Raw genomic sequence first — 19,540 nt, forward strand, 5'->3', positions numbered from 1 at the left:
AAACCAACAAATCCGGGACACACAAAGGCCGTTTTAGACGTATCTTCCTCGGCCATGAATATTTGATTATAACCCACGTTACCATCAAGAAAGCTAATAACATGATGTCCCGATGCTTCATTAATTAGCATATCGGCTATAGGCATAGGATATTCATCCTTGGGAGTAGCTCTATTGAGATCTCTAAAATCAATGCAAACACGAATCTTGCCCGAATCTTTCTTTTCAACGGGCACAATATTAGAGATCCAATCTGCATAACGACAAGACCGAATAAAACCAGCATCTAATAATCAATTAATCTCCTCTTTAATTCGGTCATAAATACTAGGATTGAAACGTCTAGCCAGTTGTTTATAAGGTTTAAAACCGGCTTTGATTAGTAAGCGATGTTCAACAAGATCACGACTCAATCCCGGCATTTCAAAATACTCCCAAGCAAAACAATCGATATATTCTTTTAATAACTTTATCAAATCGGCTTTAAACTCAACCGATAAATTCTTGTTTACAAAAGTCGGCCTACGAATAGTACCATCACCTAGATCTACCTTTTCTAAAGGATCAGCCGACGTAAAAACTTGGCCCAGCTTGTCCATGTCTTCTGATTCTTTAATAGTTTCGCACATATCGTTCGTACGTGCCCGATAGTGCTCAATGCGTTGCTGGAGCCACTCTGCGTTGGACCGGTCTGACCCACTGGTCCGACCGGTCGGCTCTGATGGCCGATCCGAAGAGGACCGGTTTGACCGGTCGTGGGACCCGGTCTGACCGGTTGCACCTGAGTCGCCTGCTGGACTCATCTTTACAACATTAAGTGATTCAACCGATTTTCCATCTGCATTAGAGTTGCAGGAACGAAACCCTCCTTGGTGCAACTGATAAGCTCATAATCGGACAGATCCAAGCCCGATAAGCACTTGACGTTGTCATTGGCACCAATAGAATTGGAATCGGCGGTAGCTATGAAGGAAGAAGTGTCACCAGACACTATCTCAACCTCATCACCGATCCACTGAATAAGAAATTGATGCAAGGTAGACAGAACACATTGATTGGCATGAATCCAATCACGCCCAAGTATTAAACTGAAGTTACCTTGCACTTCCGAGATGAAGAAGGCTGTGGCAAGCATCTTACTTCCAACGGTCAACTCCATGGACGCAACTCCCTTGGCACCAATGGGATCACCTCCACCTACACCGCTAACCGTCAAGTTGATCTTGATTAGCTCCTCGTCCTTCCCGCCAAGCTTTTTATACAATGAGTAGGGCATAAGATTTACAATAGCCCCACCATCCACTAACATGCGAGAAATCGGCTTTCCATTAAGATGTCCCCTCATGTAGAGAGCTTTCAAGTGGTTATCCGATTCCTTGGGCTTCTGGAACACAGCATCACGAGGTCCAATTTGAAGATGAGCCACCTCCTCTTCAGGAATTATGAGATAATCCGAAGACATATGCACAACGTTGATCTCCAAATTGTTGCGCTCCGGGGATGCCTCATAATCCACCAGTTCTTCTTCTTCCATTACTGGAGGAGCTGGTTCCACTTCATCAACTCAAGAAACCGAAACAGGCACCGCTGATTCGGCTGTACTCTCTGCACTGGGGTCAACCGGTCTGAACGGTGGCTCAGGGCGGTCTGACCGGTCGAGAGAACCAGTATGACCGGTCACTGTGGTCGGTTTGACCGGTTCTTCTGATGGCTGGTCAATCGTCTTGGCCTGCCATACTTTGCCTTGAGGGATCATGGGCATGTACTTGTTGAAGTACTCATCCCTCGCCTTCTCTGCCTCCTGCTCGCTCTTTTCCTTATTGCGAAGACGTTGGAGCTTCCTCTTCTGGGTATGCGTCAATCCCTCGGGACACCAATGGGGTTGATGGTATTTGTCCGCCACCTTGCTGCCACCAGCCTCATGATTGTTAGCAGTAAAAGGTTTCTGGACAGGAGGAGCAGAAGAAGTAGCCGATTTATCAATCACCATCGGCTCCTTACCCTTATCCTGCACAACCACTTTAATCTCGCCGATCTGAACAATAGTATCGGCTTTAGCCTTCTCTGGAGTAGCTTCTGATTGCACCTCTAACTTCTTTTCCTTCACGCGGTATTCAACCTGCGGAGGAACAAATCGCGCCGGTCTCTGCTGAGACCGATCTGACCGGTCTAACTGGTGGCGCCTAATGAGCTGGACTAGATTGGTGTGCTCCTAATCAGTCGTGTACTGGCGTCCTTGATCTTTCCTCCCTCTGATATGGTGGTGGGTATGGCATTGGAAAGCACTGGAGCCAAATCGCCTCATGTCCCCACACCGGATTAACTACATTTGACGCCGGTGAGGACCAAGGCATAGTAGCATACACCTTCTGTGGAGGAAACTGAGGATAATCACTCCTGCACCTGATGAATTCCCTCCTTGGAGGCGAAGCATTGCCCCGACGCGGTGGTGAATGAGGTCTCTTTTTTAATGGCCGATCTTGTTGAATGGCCTTAGTGTACTTGTTCAATAACTACCCAAAGGTAGGTCTCTGATTTGTACATTTACCCCGCAGTTTTGGAACATTTGTTTTCCAAGTACCCTCTTCCGGACATTTCGGCTTGAAAGTTCGGGGCTGCTCCCTGGGCCGGTCTGACCGGTTGATGCTACCGGTCTGACCGGTTGCTCCTAGACAGTAGGCTGACTGGAGGAACTTGCTTGACCCCCGGGCTTAGGAGCATTAACAAAAATCCTCAAAGTCGGCTTCCCATCAGGAGTCTTCTCAGCAATGACTTCTCGGGCCAGAATCTTGTCATTTGCATTCATCGGCCTCGGATCTCCAATCACCACATTCTTCCCTTGAGCCCCTTCGGCTTGCTCCGGCCGAAGGAGAACCTTTGGATTATTCAGTTCCAAAGTATGGACAGGGAAGGGAGTCTTGTCTACCTGCATCTCAGAAAGCACCAATCGCCTTTCATCTACAGCCGATTGGATCTATCGACGGAAAACATTACAATCATTAGTAGCATGTGAGAAAGAATTATGACACTTACAATATGCATGCCTTTTTAGTTATTCCGGCGACAGTATAGCATGAGACAAATGAATGTTTCTATGTTTAAGTAATTCATCAAAAATCCTATCGCACTTGGAAACATCAAAAGTAAATTTCAACTCATTTTGCCGATTCTTTTGAACTGGGTTAAGCGAAGGACACATAGAAGGTTTGTCCTTTGACGGCCAAACAAATTCAGCGGCATATACTCATTTTTCCTCATCGTCCGAACAGTCGGAATCATTCTCAACAACATGCGTGTTAGTCCGATGAGGCTTAAAGGAATCTTTAGAATTTTTATACTTAAATTCGACACCAACAGATCGCATTTGCAAATGATTAACCGTAATGAAATTAAAACCTTCAAGTTTCTCTTTCAAATAAGAACGCAAGCCATTAAATGCCAAATCCGCCAAATCTTTTTCCGAAAGAGGCGAATTGAAACAACAGTTTTTCAAAGCTTTAAACCTCTGGAAATAATCCAAAACCGATTCATCTCGGTTTTGTCTAACCGATGTTAAGTCTAGCAATCTAACTTCGGCTTCCCCACTAAAAAAGTGGTCATTAAATTTGCGCTCTAATTGATTCCAATTTAAAATCGATCCCGGCGCCAGTGAGGAAAATCAAGAGAAAGCGGTTCCGGTCAAAGATAAATAAAATAAGCGAACGCGCAAAGCATCGTTAAGACCCGCTTTTCCCAACTACAAGACATATTGGCTAACATGCTCCCAAGTCGTACGAGAATCTTCACCATTAAATTTCACAAACTCGGGAACGCGCCAACCAGCAGGATATGAAACAAAATCAAACTCTGGAGGATACGGCTTTTGATATAAACGCGACCCACCCATATCAATCCCAAGTTTAGATTTAAGCACACCGGCCAAATCCTCTTTAAACCTGTTGAAATCGGCTTGATAAGTACCGCTGGCCAATGCATGCGAAGAGGACGAAACACGTTGCGTGGTAGGACCGGTGTGAGTCATGTTTATGTTCGGAATCGGCCCTCGGTGAGGTCCAGATCCCTGCTGTGATGTAGTATGAGGCCCGTCATGCATCACTATCTCATTGGTTCGGCTAGGGACGGCCGAACCGGGAATAGAAGCGTGCGGTGCAGAAGGCACTGGACACTGTCCCGTTGGACCAGTCTGACCGATCATGTTACCGGTCTGACCGCCCGCACCAGTCTGACCGGTCGAGGAGACCGGTGGGACCGGTGGCGCGTGGACAGTAGATGGCAACGGTGTTTGCCCTGGAAACGAGTTCGGCGGCATCCCAAAGATTGACCCTGGGTAGCAGATGTGCCAGCCGAATTCGCTTCTGGAATATAAGTGCCATCCTCGACACTTTTGCTCTTTTTAAGTGCCTCAATCTGATCATTGAGCCCAGCAAAACTCTCTCCTGCAGCTACTTGCGCGGCGGATATTTTCGAATCAACCATAAGAGAGAATTGCTGGACTAATTCAGAGGAATCATTAGGAAGTACCTCGACCTTGTCTTGGTTCAGCTTGAATGATGGCATCACGAACTCCCCGACCCTCTTGAATAGGCCTCCTCGCTCCTTCTTGAATCCTTGAAGGAATTACTCTTTCAGGTGCTCTTCAGCTATGAGGTAGGCCTTGCGCTCGTCTTCAGTGAGTTCCTCCATTGTCGCCTTGATGACGTTGTCGTTGTGAATTTCACCATGAGTTCCGAAGAAGTTAGATTAGATCAGTTTTAAAAACCAGATTAATCTGTTCTCCAGCGGAGTCGCCAAAAAGTATGTTGACGCAGAATCGCGCCAACACACTCGAATGCGCTAGAACGCGCGGATGATCGTCAAAACGATCAACACCCGCGAAACCTTGGGCAGGCCGGTCTGACCGGTGCCGCCGACCGGTCTGACCGGTGCAAGCAGGGCGTCGCCGGAAACCTAGAACATCGAGCTCGGGAGGGACCCTGTCGGAGCTCGTGAACGTAGGGTTGCTCTGAGGTCGGCAAGCCACTCAGAACGTCTTCAAATGCCGTCGAGACGAAGGAAGAAAGTAATCTTGGGTTGAAAAAGGCTAGGGTTTGAGAGATAAAAAGTAATGCGATTTTTGTATTGATTCAATTGGGTGTTACCTCAATCGGCCTTAGCCTTTATATTTATAGGCTGGGAAAGACGTACCCCTTCACGAGTAGGATTACATGAGGACTCTTTATAAAAAACATAATTCTACTCGGACTGTACAGACCAGACCGGTCTAACCGGTCAGACCGGTCGGCCTCGGCAGGTGCCAAATTTGACTGTCAACACGCACCATGGGCTCCGTACCATCGTCGTCGTCGTCCCCGTCGCCGCAAACGCCGCCAGGACAAGCCCAAGGTGCAGGTTCTTTTCGCCTCCCTTTTTTGCTTCCACGAGTATCTTCCTCCTGCCTTCGGGGTATGGGACGGTTGGATTGGTATCGCACGATGCGGACGACTTCTTGACATAGATTCTTTCGGCTCTTGTTCTATATAATTAAACATGTAGACAAAACTGATTAGTCCAGCTATGTGGGTCGAACAAGAAGGGGGTCAAATTTGATGTTTATTAACCTATGCGAGCAGCGAATTTGTGCGGCTAGTCATGTCTTGAGTCCAATTCTGGCAAACAAGACAGTTGGGCTCCTACTACTTATTTCCAGTACAGTTATATGCTGCTTAATTTCAGAAAATGGTGCAGATTTCGTGATATAACATAACATAACACTGAATTATAATGGTGCAGTGTAAAATCAATGTGCCAAAACTAACTCTACAGAAGCATGAACGCACTCAGAATTTGCCTTTTTCTTGTATTAACCGAGGAAGCTCAAAATTGACAATGTCTAAAGAATTTATATTATTCTGATTTTATTGAAAATATTAGGCCAGTCTCCATGCAGGTTTCATAGGAGTTTCATTTGCATTAAATAGGGTGCCACATAAGCAAAACTGATGACATGGCAGGAGATTTAATAGGAGAGAGAGGGGAGGTGTTTCATTTCCAATACTATGAAACGCGTACGAAACTTGCACTGAGGACTCGTCCGTTTCATCCCATCGCATTTTTCCGATCCCTTGCGGCGTCCTCCACACACCCTTCACCCACGCATCCGCCTTCTCCGAGAGATTTTAGAATTTGGGTCTAAATTCATGAGCCTTTTAGAATTTGACTCCCTTATCACAATGACATGTGGAATTAATCAGAGTCATTGACATGTAGGTCAGGGGGTCAAATTCTGAAAGACTCACGAATTCAGACCCAAATCAAATTTCTCTGCCTTCTCCTGCCTCGCCCCTGTACCTCCTGCTGCAGTGACGCACTGCCGCGGCCATTGCTCCGGTCTCGGCGGCACGTCAGCCTCCCCCATCGGTGCCTCCCGTTGCAGACGCCGGTCCAGGCTCTTGTGCTGCTCTCTGTTGACAGCCAAATTTGGCACCTGCTGAGGTCGACCGGTCTGACCGGTCGGGCCGACCGGTCAGATCGGTCTGGTTTGTACAGTCCGAGTAGAATTAGGGTTTTTGTAAAGAGTCCTCATGTAATCCTACTCGTGAAGGGGTACGTCTTCCCCGGCCTATAAATATAAAGGCTAATGCCGATTGAGGTTAATCACAATCGATTCGCACATTTATCCTTTACTTTTTCCTCAAAACCCTAACTTTTCCAATCTCATCTGCTGTTCTTCGCTCGTCTCCACGGCGTTCGATGGCGTTCTGAGTGGCCTGCCGACCTCAGAGCAACCCTAGATCCACGAGCTCCGACGGGGTCCCTCCCGAGCTCGAGGTTTTAGGTCTTTGCGGCGTTCTCTATAGAACCGGTCTGACCGGTCTCCATAACCGGTCTGTCCGGTCTGTGTGCAGGGAGCCCATTGGTGAAGATTGTGTCGACGATCAACGCACGTTCTAGCGCATTTGAGTGTGTTGGCGTAAATTAGTGTCAACACACTTTTTGGCGACTCCGCTGGGGACTGATTAATTTGGTTTTTAAACCGATCTAATCTAGTTCTCAAAGAAGATGGGCGTCATCACCGACCTCAACGAAGGCAACATCTCCACCTCTATCGAGGAACTCAGCGAGGAGGAGCGCCAAGAGTACTTGGTGGTCAGGGAGCACTTCAAAGCGCAATTCTTGAAGGGATTCAAGAAAAATCAGCAAGGCCAGATCACGAGGGTTCAAGACTTCGTGATGCCCTCCTTCACGCTCAAGAATAAGCAAGTCGAGGTAATAAGCGATGTAAGCACCTCATCTTCCGACTTGTTTAGCCAATTATCATCTCTTATGGATAAGAAGATTGCTGATATATATAAGCCCATGAATGATTTAAAGGATCAATTAGACATCATAAAAAAGGCAAATATGTAGATGATAATTGTGCTTTCCAAACTGTTAGTTCATCGGCTACGCCAGCATCTGTTCCAGAACCACTATATGGCATGCCGACAAATTATTTGGCAGGGCAAACATCACCATTGCAATTGGTACAGCCAAATATGGCTGGACCGGTCAGACCGATGAGATGGTGGTTAGCCCAGTAACATCTACACCGAACACGTCTACTCCTTGCTCGGCAACCCTTAGCCGAATCAACGAGATGACAAATTGTGTGCAGCCTTCTCCTTCACAAGAATCTGGTCCTCCACATGAACCGATTCTTGTTAATGTACATCGAAATTCTATGGGGCATGCACCGATAAGTTCGGTTCAGATGATGGTACAAGATAATTCTATAGAACATCGTCTTACTTCTGTAGCACAAGCATCCACGAGTGGTAGATGCAAAGCCGATCCCGCTAGGTTAAAAGAGGATCCGGCTAGTGCGATGAAAACTAAATTTGGTGTGGATATAGGTAATTCTACATTATACCAAAAGCCATATCCTCCTGAATTTGATTTAGTTTCTTTTCCTGCTGGTTGGTGTGTTCCTGAATTTGTGAAATTTAGTGGTCATGATAATAAAGCACTTTGGGAGCACATTGACCAATATATCTTACAACTGGGATAAGCTGGTTTTCATGAGGCTTTGCGCGTTCGCTTATTTTCATTATCTTTGACTGGAACCGTTTTTTCTTGGTTTTCTTCATTGGCCCCGAATTCAATTCAATCTTGAAATCAGTTGGAACGTAAGTTTCATGATCATTTTTATAATGGGCACAATGAAGCTAAACTGTCGGATTTGGCATCGGTTAGGCAAGGCCAAGATGAGCCTGCTTCGGATTACTTACGAAGGTTTAAATATATAAAGAACCATTGTTTCAATTTAACAGTTTCTAAAAAGGAATTGGCTGATTTGGCTTTTGATGGTTTGCATTCTTATTTGAAAAAAGAACTCGAAGGCTTTGAGTACTACACTATTAATTATTTGCACATGAAAGTTTTGAGTTTAGAATTTAGACTCCAGAGTGCAAAAGATGCCCATAATACTCATCGTTCCATACATGTCGATTGTAAATCTGATTCGGACGATGAGAAAAAGGAAGCTTATGTTGCTGAATTCATATGGCCATCAGATGCTAAGCCATGTTCTTGTTCATCGCTTAAGCCGATTCCAAAGAATCGGCAAGAACAAGCTCGTTTCACTTTTGATGTTTCTAAGTGTGATCGTATATTTGATGAATTGTTTAGAAGCGGAAACATCAAGTTGTCTCATGTCATACCGCCGCTTGAGGAGCTGAAGCGGCATGCATATTGCAAGTGGCATAATACTTTTTCTCATGCAACTAATGATTGCTATATCTTTCGTCGAAAAATCCAATCGGCCGTTAATGAAGGACGATTGGTAATGCATGAGGTAAAAGATGACAAGGCGTCATTCCCTATCCATACGATTGATTTGGATAATGTCAAGGTACTCATTCGGCCAGAACAATCCGAAAAAAGGGAAAAATATTATCATTGGTGAGACAAGGCCGAAAAATATCAATGACAAGATTCAGGCTAGGGAAGTGACAATGGAGAAGACTCCTAATGGATAGGAGTCACTGAAGATCACTGTCAAAGCTTCAAGACCCGGGGGGCAAGAAAATTGCTCTCAAAAGACGAGTCGGCCTGCAACTCAGGCACGACCGGTCAGACCGGTTGCCTCAACCGGTCAGACCTGTCAGACAAAAGGTCGGCCCAGAACTTTCAAGCCTAAGCGCCCGGAAGGAGGTATTCGGAAGGTTAATAAGTCGAAGGTGCAGGGGACTTCTACAAAGCAGCTCACCTTTGCTCAGCTACGGAACAAGTACACAAAGGCTGTTCCAAAAGATCGGCCACTAAAAAAAGAACCAAGTTCACCTTCACGTCAAGGCAAGCGTTCTTCTCCTAGGGGAGAATCCAGCAAGCGTAGGGGTGATAGCACTACATTATTCCCTCATCTGAAGATGTGTACTACCACGCCATGGGCGTCACCGGCATCGGGTTTTTCTTGTCCTACATGGGGGCATGAAGGAATTTGGATGTATTGTTATCCGATGCTATACTTACCATCTCACCACAGGGAGGAGGATCACAGAAGGCCTATGTTCGGCAAGGTTGCACGACCAGTGCATGACCGATTGAGATCCAACCAATCAGGTCAGAGGCTACAGCCTTCACCGGTCAGACCGGTCGCCGTTGACCGGTCAGACCGGTCTCATCAGAGGCCGGGAAAGCTCATTCTCCGAGACAGGTTTACCGTGTCAAGGAGAAGAAAGAAGAGGTACAACCCACTATTGATCCAGAGAAAGCTAAAGCCGATGATGTTGTGCAAATCGGCAATATCAAAGTGGTTGTCAATGATGCGGGTACAAGGCCGATGGTTTTTGGTAAAATGGTCAATCCTTCTATCCAAAGGCCGATCATGGCCAATGATCATGAGGCTACACCAAAAGAGCAGCAATATGGAGCTCGACAACATTTAAGTGCTCGGGGGGCAAAATATTGGCAAATGATAATTTACCTCATGAAGTTTCTATGCAACAGATCAGTTTGCAAGGGGTTCTCAAGACTTTGATCAAATATTTAAGGTCTTGAGCTGGTTGAAAATTGCAACATCAGCGGATAAAAGCCGAATTAGAAGTTTTTCAATTCGAGTTAGAAAATTGGCAAACTATTTGTAATAAGGCATATTGATGCTCTTACTTCTATTCTTCGGTTAAAGAATGAAACCAAATTTACTTGGGGGGCAGAACAACAAGAGGCTTTTGAAAAGATCAAGGTTTATTTATCTTCAACACCTGTGCTCAAGGCGTCTAGGAGAGGGGTTCCTTTCAGGCTTTTTGTGGCTGTTGAAGATAATGTCATTGGGACTGTTTTGACTCAAGAACCCAAGACAAGGAGTATGTCATCACTTATATAAGCCGACGACTTATTGATGCGGAGACAAGGTATACTCTTTCTGAGAAGTTATGTTTATCTCTTTATTATGCTTGTACCAAATTGAGACATTATCTATTATCTAGTACTTGCATAGTAGTATGTCAAACCGATGTGATCAAACATATGTTACATAAACCGATTTTGAGTGGTAGAATCGGTAAGTGGGCTTATGCTTTGGTTGAGTATGATTTGGCTTGTGAACCTTTAAAATCTATGAGAGGCCAAATTGTATCGGATTTTATTGTTGAGCATCGGATTAATGACAAGCATGATTTAGAAGTCGGCTATATTACTTGCACACCATGGAAGTTGTACTTTGATGGATCAGTTTGTGATGATGGTCAAGGGATTGGTGCTGTTCTTATTTCTCCGAATGGTGCTGTTTTGAATTTTCAAACCGATTGGAAGAAGAGTGCACAAATAACCAAGTTGAATATGAGGCTCTTCTATTTGGCTTGGAATTCTTGCAATCCATGGGCGTGAAGCATGTTGAAGCCTTTGGAGATTCTCTTCTGGTGGTGCAGCAAGTATCTAAGGTATGCCAGTGTTATAATGGTTCTCTAAATGCATATCTTGATAAATGCCTCGATATTATTTCCTCTTTCGATGAATTTATTATCAAACATATTCCGAGGGAGGAGAATGGAAAGGCAAATATTCTGGCGCAACAAGCATCTGGCTATAATGTTACAAAAAAATATTTCAACATTCACAAGCCGATGCAAACGAAAGCCGAGTGTCTGGTTCTGGACGCACCGGTCCGACCGGTCAGCGAAACCGGTCTGACCGCCCAGACTGGTCACACCGGTCCAGAGACCGGTCTGACCGGTGATGCAACTGTTAGTTCTGATTCGGCCAAAAAAGATAATTCAATCGTCTCGGCCAAAGCCCAGGATTGGAGGGTTCCTCTTATGTCGTATTTGAGAGATCTTGGTCGTGGCGCAGAGAAAAATATTCGGCGTTTGGCTTTCAAGTATGTTATAATTGACGATGAACTTTATCGTCGAACTGCCGAAGATTTGCTCCTCAAATGTTTAGACTCGGATCAGGCTCGGGTTGCTATGGGTGAGGTTCATGAAGGTATTTGTGGTACTCATCAATCGGCTCCCAAGATGAAGTGGTTACTCAGAAGAGCTGGTTTCTATTGGCCCACCATGCTGTCCGATTGTTTTAGATACTATAAAGGGTGTGAAGAATGTCAGCGATTTGGTGATTTGCAATTGGTGCCTGCTGCGTTGATGCATCCTATTATTAAATCATGGCCGTTCCGAGGTTGGGGGTTGGATTTTATTGGACAAATTAATCCTCCATCTTCAAAGGGGCATCGCTTCGTGTTAGTTGCTACAAATTATTTTACTAAGTGGACCGAAGCAGTTCCTTTGAAGATTATGACACATAGGGAGGTAATTGAGTTTATTACTGAGCATATTATTCATAGATTCGGCATTCCACAAACTTTGACAACGGATCAAGGTCCTTCATTTATATCAAAAGAGGTGCGTGCCTTTGCCGAATCTTATAAGATTAAGTTGCTCAATTCATCTCCATACTATGCTCAGGCCAATGGGCAGGCCGAGTCTAGTAATAAGATTTTGATCAAACTTGTCAAGAAGAAGATAGAAGAAAATCCTAAGAGGTGGCATGAGGTGTTATCCGAAGCATTGTGGGCTCATCGTATATCTAGACATGGTTCTACTAAGGTTACTCCTTTTGAGCTTGTGTATGGTCAAGAGGCCGTTTTACCCGTTGAGGTAAATCTGGACGCATATAGGTTGGCAAAGCAAAATGACCTCTCCGCTGTTGATTACCATGATTTGATGATTGATAATATTGATGAGGTGACCGACAAGCGTTTGAAGGCTTTGAAGGAGATTGAGAAAGACAAGCTTCGGGTGGTCACAGCTTACAACAAAAAGGTAAAACTTAAATCTTTTCAGGTTGGGGATCTGGTTTGGAAGACAATTTTGCCTCTTGGGATGAAAAGCAACAAGTTTGGCAAATGGTCTCCAAGTTGGGAGGGTCCATACAAGATTATCAAAGTTATCTCCGGAAATTCGTATATGGCGGAGGCGGTGCAAGGTGAACGTCTACCCAGGACTATCAATGGGAGATACTTAAAGAAATTCTATCCTATCGTTTGGCAAAGTGCGTGAAGACGAAGACGGCCGGTATTGGATATTGCCCTTAGTTTTTATTTTTAGAATTGTGTGCTCTGTGTAAAACATGTACATCAGGATAGTTCTTGCTTTTTGGTTTGTGAAACTCACCAAAAAGCAGGGGGGCATATGTTGACAGCCAAATTTGGCACCTGCTGAGGTCGACCGGTCTAACCGGTCGGGCCGACCGGTCAGACCGGTCTGGTTTGTACAGACTAAGTAGAATTAGAGTTTTTGTAAAGAGTCCTCATGTAATCCTACTCGTGAAGAGGCTTCTCCGGCCTATAAATATAAAGGCTAAGGCCGATTGAGGTTAATCACAATGGATTCACACATTTATCCTTTACTTTTTCCTCCAAACCCTAACTTTTCCAATCTCATCTGCTGTTCTTCGCTCGTCTCCACAGCGTTCGATGGCGTTCTGAGTGGCCTGCCGACCTCAGAGCAACCCTAGATCCACGAGCTCCGACGGGGTCCATCCCGAGCTCGAGGTTTTAGGTCTTCGCGGTGTTCTCTGTAGAACCGGTCTGACCGGTCGTCATAACCGATCTGACCGGTCTGTGTGCAGGGAGCCCGTTGGTGAAGATCGTGTCGACGATCAACGCGCGTTCTAGCGCATTCGAGTGTGTTGGCGTAAATTAGTGTCAACACTCTCGTCTCTCCGGTTGCGGCCTACGGCCCCATCACGGTCGCCGCTCTCAGCTCTCCAACCTTCAAACGCTCACAGATGGTGGTGCGGAGCAGCTCAGATTCGCCAGCAGGAGCAGCTTTAGTGGATTGCAGCTCGGTCCAGAGAGTTGGGGGGGGGGGGGGGGGGGGGGGGGGTTGCGGCTGTGATGATGATGCTCCCGGCGTCAGGAATCGGATGGAGACGGTGGAGCTCCTGCAGATTTGCTCGTCGACGGCCGGCCATCCTATCGGAAGCAGTGGAGGGAGGAGCTGTTGGTCACCCGATCTGGGTGGGAAGTACCGAAGCAAGGAAAGGGGTCATTCGGCACATGCTCTTGCCAGACCAAGCACAAGGATCTATTTTTCTTTTCTGGTTCTTATGGCTCGGTTCAGATGATGGCTCTGATGTTTCCAGTGGCTACATAGTTGGTATGGCACAATTGATCATATTACCATACAACAATTTAATGTTCAGATTAGTCTATGAAACCGTGCTACGAAACTATACATTGAGAGTGGACGTTTCATACTACAAATCAAAACCGTAAGGATGATGTGTCATTCTTGGAAACACCCCCATGAAACCCTTCATTGAGACTGGCCTTATATCTTCTTCTATAAAAGATTGTTTACTACTTTACTTTGTTACACCTGGTAAAAGCGAGGCTGTTAATTAATATTGCCAACAAGATGCATTCATGTTCTAGCTATTCGGTTTCTCACTTCATTAAAATAGGTACTAGGTAGTGGTCAAGAGATAGCATTGATGCTGCAAGAGAATGTCCTTAAGATTAAATAAAAATCTGCCTACATTTGATATCAATGTTGACGAAGTACTGCACTAACAGCTAATATTCTAATTTAATGAAACTGAGAAAGGTAACTATAAGTCCCTGAGTGAAGAGGAGTGGAAGAAGCAGCTGACTAAAGAACAGTATTATGTGACTCGGCAGAAGGGCACGGAGAGCATTCACTGGGTAAGTTGCCAAGTGGCTATTATTCCAATTTCTCCGCACTCTACTCAAATTATTAATCTTCTTTTGCGCACCATCTTAATTCAGTGTTTCTGCTGCTGTTAAAACATAGTGTTTCTCTGTTTTTTGTCATATATCAGGGAATACTGGAACACTAAAACCTCCGGCATTTATCACTGTGTCTGCTGTGACAACCCTCTATTTGAGTAAGCAATCCACATGAACAGCCAAGAGAACGCATCTTCATATTTCTTCATTTGAAATTTGCATGATACTTGTTTCTGCGCTGAAATCTTATTGGGATGCCGCTCATTGTTCTGCACTACTGTGGTGCTCCTATTGGTTCAGATCATCGACCAAGTTCGACAGTGGTACTGGATGGCCCTCCTACTATAAACCGATTGGCGACAATGTCAAGAGCAAGCTTGATATGTCAATCGTATTCATGCCCCGGACTGAGGTGCTTTGCGCTGCCTGTGACGCCCACCTTGGGCATGTCTTTGATGACGGGCCACCACCGACAGGGAAGAGATACTGCATCAATAGGTGTAACTTCTACCTTTTCATAACCATGCTTGCCACTATGCATCTATGCCCCACTACATAGGTTAGGTTTGCACAACTTTAGTTTCTCCGCCTTGGTGTGGTAAGGTTGGGCAAAATATTTGGCTACCATAGGAATTTTGACACAGGTCGAATTGTACAGCTCTTGTGCTCACTTTTTTCGTTCTTGGTTGCAGCGCATCTCTCAAATTGAAGCCACAATAATCGCTGGATGCTTTAAGATGAAGTCAACTGTTAACTTGTACCTGTTCATAACGGGATGCTTCGATGTATTTAACTTTGTTACATGTACATGTAAGTACTAAGAGTGATTCACCAATAAGATAAGTGCTAATATGTTTCATTGTAGTCTTAATTCATTATATTTGTGATCTTTCTGGTCATCCAGTTCGCCCATATTCCTGTATGAATGTGTTGATTTTCATGTGTAACGCACGTGTTAAACATTGAGCACCGAACTTGCAGCATGCATGGGTGCACCTTGCGGTGCCTCAGCGTAAACTGGTCAGACCGATGTGGTAGCTCGGTCAAACTGGTCTCATCGGTGTAGCCCCACAAGGATCCAATGAATGTCCGCCTTGGAGGGACCCGTTTGGGCAAGCCTACATGGTTTCTTTTAGGGTTGGCAGGTGACCTATAACATACTGTAACAAGAAGTTGGGGTTGGAAGAGCTCAGGTTTAGAAATATAATAGGAAAAAAGTATTAGATTGATTTGTTTTTTATCGATTAAATTTCCTCAATCGGTCGTGGCAATTTATATTCATGAGACCCATGCGCTTGTGGATAATTTTTTTAATCATTAAGTTATACCAACCGGCATTTCTGACACCGTTGCATGGGATGGGCTTAACACCCCCGTTCCAAGTGATTGCGCTAAGAAATATGAACAAGCATTTTTGGTGCTATTGCCGGGGATGGGCTTAATACCCCCATTCCTAGTGATTGCGCGAAGAAATATCAACAGACTTCACTTGGAGTGGAGCTCTTCTCTTCTTGTTGTTGTGTGTTGAATGGGAGGCTCTCCTCCTCCTTATATAGTGGCTAGAGGTCGGTTCCAGCCACCACTTTGTATGGAAACCTTAGAAACCGATGTAGGGGCAGTGCAAAGAATCTACCAGCCAAAGCTAAAGGTTCTGTGAAGGAGTCCTAGTTTGGCCGATCCCTGGTGGGCCCTCCTAGGCACCGCCTTTGCATGGATGACCGGTAGGTGGGTCCTTTTCATGATCCTTGGTGATTCCCACCAATCTAGGTCAATTTTGTCCCATTTTGTGGGCCCTTGGATTCGTGTGCTTTCTGTCGGTGTCCAGACCCGGCGGCCCGGCACCAACGAGTGATGATGCTGCGCGTCCCTCACCCTAGATGGTTGATGCAAGAGGTAATACACAAGGGTTTATCCTGGTTCCGGCCACGGGGCCGTACGTCCAGCAGGGGTGTGCGAGTGCATTGTATTGTCTTGCACCGTAGTGCCTGTAGTAGGGGGTACAAGCGTGGCGAGAGAGGGAGGAAAGCACCCAAGTCTCTGCTAAGTGATTGAGGCGAGTGCAAATACTGGGAGAGTGAGCGTGTGCTCTGTGTGTGGTGTCCGAGTGAAGCTAGAGGAGCTGGTCGAAGGCGCCCGCCGCCTCCTTTTATAGACACAAAGAGGGGCGGAGTACATATATGGGAAATCTCAGAAGTCGTCGTCTTCCCCCGAATCGGGGGTGTGGAGTGGTCGATCACTGTTTGAAGTACACTGTTGAGTACTGGGGGGGGGGTGGCGTGGCGCCGGGCGTGGCAGTGTTCTGGGTGGCTCTTTGGTCTCGCGGAGATCGTGACGGCGTCCTGGTGACTCCTGTGGGCGTCGTGGTGTCTTCTGTTGAGGGTACCGTCCTCTGGGCCTGAGCTGGCAGAGCGCCGACGGTCCTGCTGGCAGAGGTCTTGCTCTAGTCAAGGTCCGTACCACATTCGAGGGTCGCGCCCATGCCGGTCGAGGGTTCTGCAGAGGAGAAAGTACGAGGAGTAGGCAGTATAGTGGCAAGAGCAGTGCCGGGCACGTCTGCACAAGGCGTCACAGGTTCTCACAGGGTCGGAACAGTGCCGGGGATGGCCGAGCAGTGATCGGAGTTGGTGGACGAAACTCCGGTCACAGCTGCTGTGCGGCATGGTGGCCTGACGCTGTCTCACCCTGCACACTGCGGTGGGGTGGTTGGCATTTAATGCTTCTGTCAGATGGGCAGGTGAGCAGATGGGTTACTAGTTCCATCTGCCGAGGGGTAGCCTCGAGCGAGGCGGAGTTGGCCTGCCTTCCGAGGGTAGGTCCGCTACCCTTGAGCGAGGCAGAGTTTGCCTGCCTTCCGAGGGTAGGTCCGCTACCCTCGAGCGAGGCGGAGATGTGGTGCAATGTCGAGGGCCTCAGAGGGGAGGCCTCGAGCGAAGTGGAGATTGCTCAGCGGGTTCGAGTGAGGCATAGGATGGGCCGTACTGCAGAGCTGGGCCGTAGGCTGAGTGAGGATTGGGCCTCGTTAGGACCTGGAGAAGATCCGGGTGCAGAGTGACGATGGAGTTGTCATCATTGGTGGCTTCTTCCTCTCCAGGATCGCCGTCGAGTAATCCTTCTTCCCCTTCGGATCGGAGGAAGACTGTTGGCCTTGGTTCGGTGTGACTGTAGAGTTTGACAAGGCGGTAGGCATTGTGGGCCCGATGGCCTAATTGTGTTTTGCGTTTCCGAGGGCAGTTTAGTCCCTGAATTAGGGTGCCCCTAATTATGGTACCCGACAGTAGCCCCCGAGCCTTTGTAGGGATGAGTATCAGTCCTGCAGAGGCTTGATCCCTCGGAGCGGCAACTCAGATGCTAATTGTGGGGGTTTAGTTCCTCGGATATGTGAAATTTCCTCCATACGGGTGCATCAGCGCACCCGCGGGTGTAGCCTCCGAGGCCTTGGAGGAGTGCTAGCACTCATCCAAGGGCTATAGACGTCGTATCGCGTGGTCAATTGGGTGAGGCAGTCACTCAGCGTTCCTTCCAGCTGGCCTCGGCGTTCCTTTCAGCCGGCCTCGGCGCTTTCCAGTGCTGATATGGTGGCCTGCAGCCCTTTTGATCAATCCGGAGGACGTGTTAAGCGCGAAGGGAGTTTTGTTGATCATGTGAGGGGGGTTTGTTGACACATAGGATTTCACAATCGGGTGATTGCTGATTTATCCGAGGATACGGCTTTAGCCACAGCGTGCGAGGAGCCCCCGAGCCTTGGCCTATGTGAAGGCGTTCAGGGGAACCCTCGACTTAGAATTACGTCCCTCGTCGCCCTTCCGCAGGGAGGAGGGGTGAAGCGCACCATGCTACCCATGCCCGGGCCGCGAGCTATGGTTGCTTCGGTGAGCTGTTAGCGGGTGGTTCAAGCGAACGTCCGTGCTCCATTCGATAAGGGTCGGCTCGTGGTGCGTGGACACGTTACGTAAAAGTGCTCGCGAAGGTGCGCTAGGCGGGGCTCGGACCCATTAGGTAGGGTCCGAGGGCTCGATGCTCTCCCTCGATGGGATCCCCCTGCTAGGCACCCTCGGCTGGCCTTGAACACCGCATAGGACATCTCGAACTCCGCGTTCGAGGGTAGCTGTAACACCCGGTTTATAAAAGGACATAAACCGAGCAATCATATACGTGCCAGGATCAAGTCACACGTATATACAACAGAATGAACAGAATATCATAGCACATATCACGAAATAAGACATAATAAAGCGAATACGAATGTTATTTATTACATTAATGACAAAAATGTCTGATACAGCGGAAGCGAAGAACAAATACGATAAAAGCTCTCCGAAGCTGAGCAGGGCGCCACAGGGACGTCGACTGGGAGACGAACGCCTAGAAGTCCTCGTAGTCCTGGTAGTGTTGAGCGAACTCCCTCGTGTCGGCAGGTACTGAGCAGCAGTAGAGTATCCAAGAGGAAAAAGTAGAGAAGAGGCAAGGGTGAGTACACAACTTGTACTCAACAAGTATAACACAAACTATGAGGCTCTAAGGTTGGCTGACTGACTGCATTAGCTTTTAAGTCTTGGCAAAATTTTATTAAAGCTAATTACTACAAGTTGATGAATTACCATAAACCAGTTACATAGTAATTAATCAAAATTAATCATGTTACTACTGAGAACCAAACCGAAACCACCAAGGTAACCCCGAGAGGCACCTCCCTCGTCGGAAGGAGACAACCCCACTAATCAAAAGGAGGATCTGGGCCGCTCAAGACCGTGAGCACGGCTAGTATACCAGTTTTACACTCTGCAGAGGTTGCACATCTTTACCCACAAGTCGTGAGCTACGCTAGAGGTTCATCACACTTCCTTAGGTGAGATGACTAGCGACTCACTACGAGGCCGTTACAAAGAATCTCGTTGGTAAGGCGTAACCGCGAGAGTTAGGTCAGCGACGATGGGGCCCACCTCCAGGGGTACAAGCACCGGAGCGCAATCCTAGCACAGACCAAGCCGGAGGAGCAGGGACCATTGAAGCTTACTACTCTTGCCCCGCAGGTAAGTTACTCCAAACCAAAAGGACCTAATTAGTAAGCCAAGTCTATCCCATTCTAGCCTTGTGGTAGCGCTGTTGTCCCAGGTTGTCGCTCTATGAACCGGTCCTTATGGAGAGTGGCCAACCAAGCACTAAGCACCGTGCTGGCCCCCTAAACCATGTTTCTACAAAAACCATCTTTTAACGAGACGTGAGCCACTCATCCACACAGAGGGCCACTCTCAGAATTAAGTCCAAGTAAACCATTAATCAATTTAATTAAAAAGGACTAGAATGTGTTATAGCGCGGCACCTAGCACAACT

General features: G+C 46.9%; 1 pseudogene; it reads left to right on the plus strand.

Moving 5' to 3' along the window:
* The first annotated feature begins 5,318 nt into the window (after nucleotides 1-5,318).
* LOC120669236 lies at nucleotides 5,319-15,087 on the plus strand (annotated as a pseudogene).
* Nucleotides 15,088-19,540: the final 4,453 nt, after the last annotated feature.

Source organism: Panicum virgatum, chromosome 4N, assembly GCF_016808335.1.
Source record: "Panicum virgatum strain AP13 chromosome 4N, P.virgatum_v5, whole genome shotgun sequence".
Classification (NCBI taxonomy): Eukaryota; Viridiplantae; Streptophyta; class Magnoliopsida; order Poales; family Poaceae; genus Panicum; species Panicum virgatum.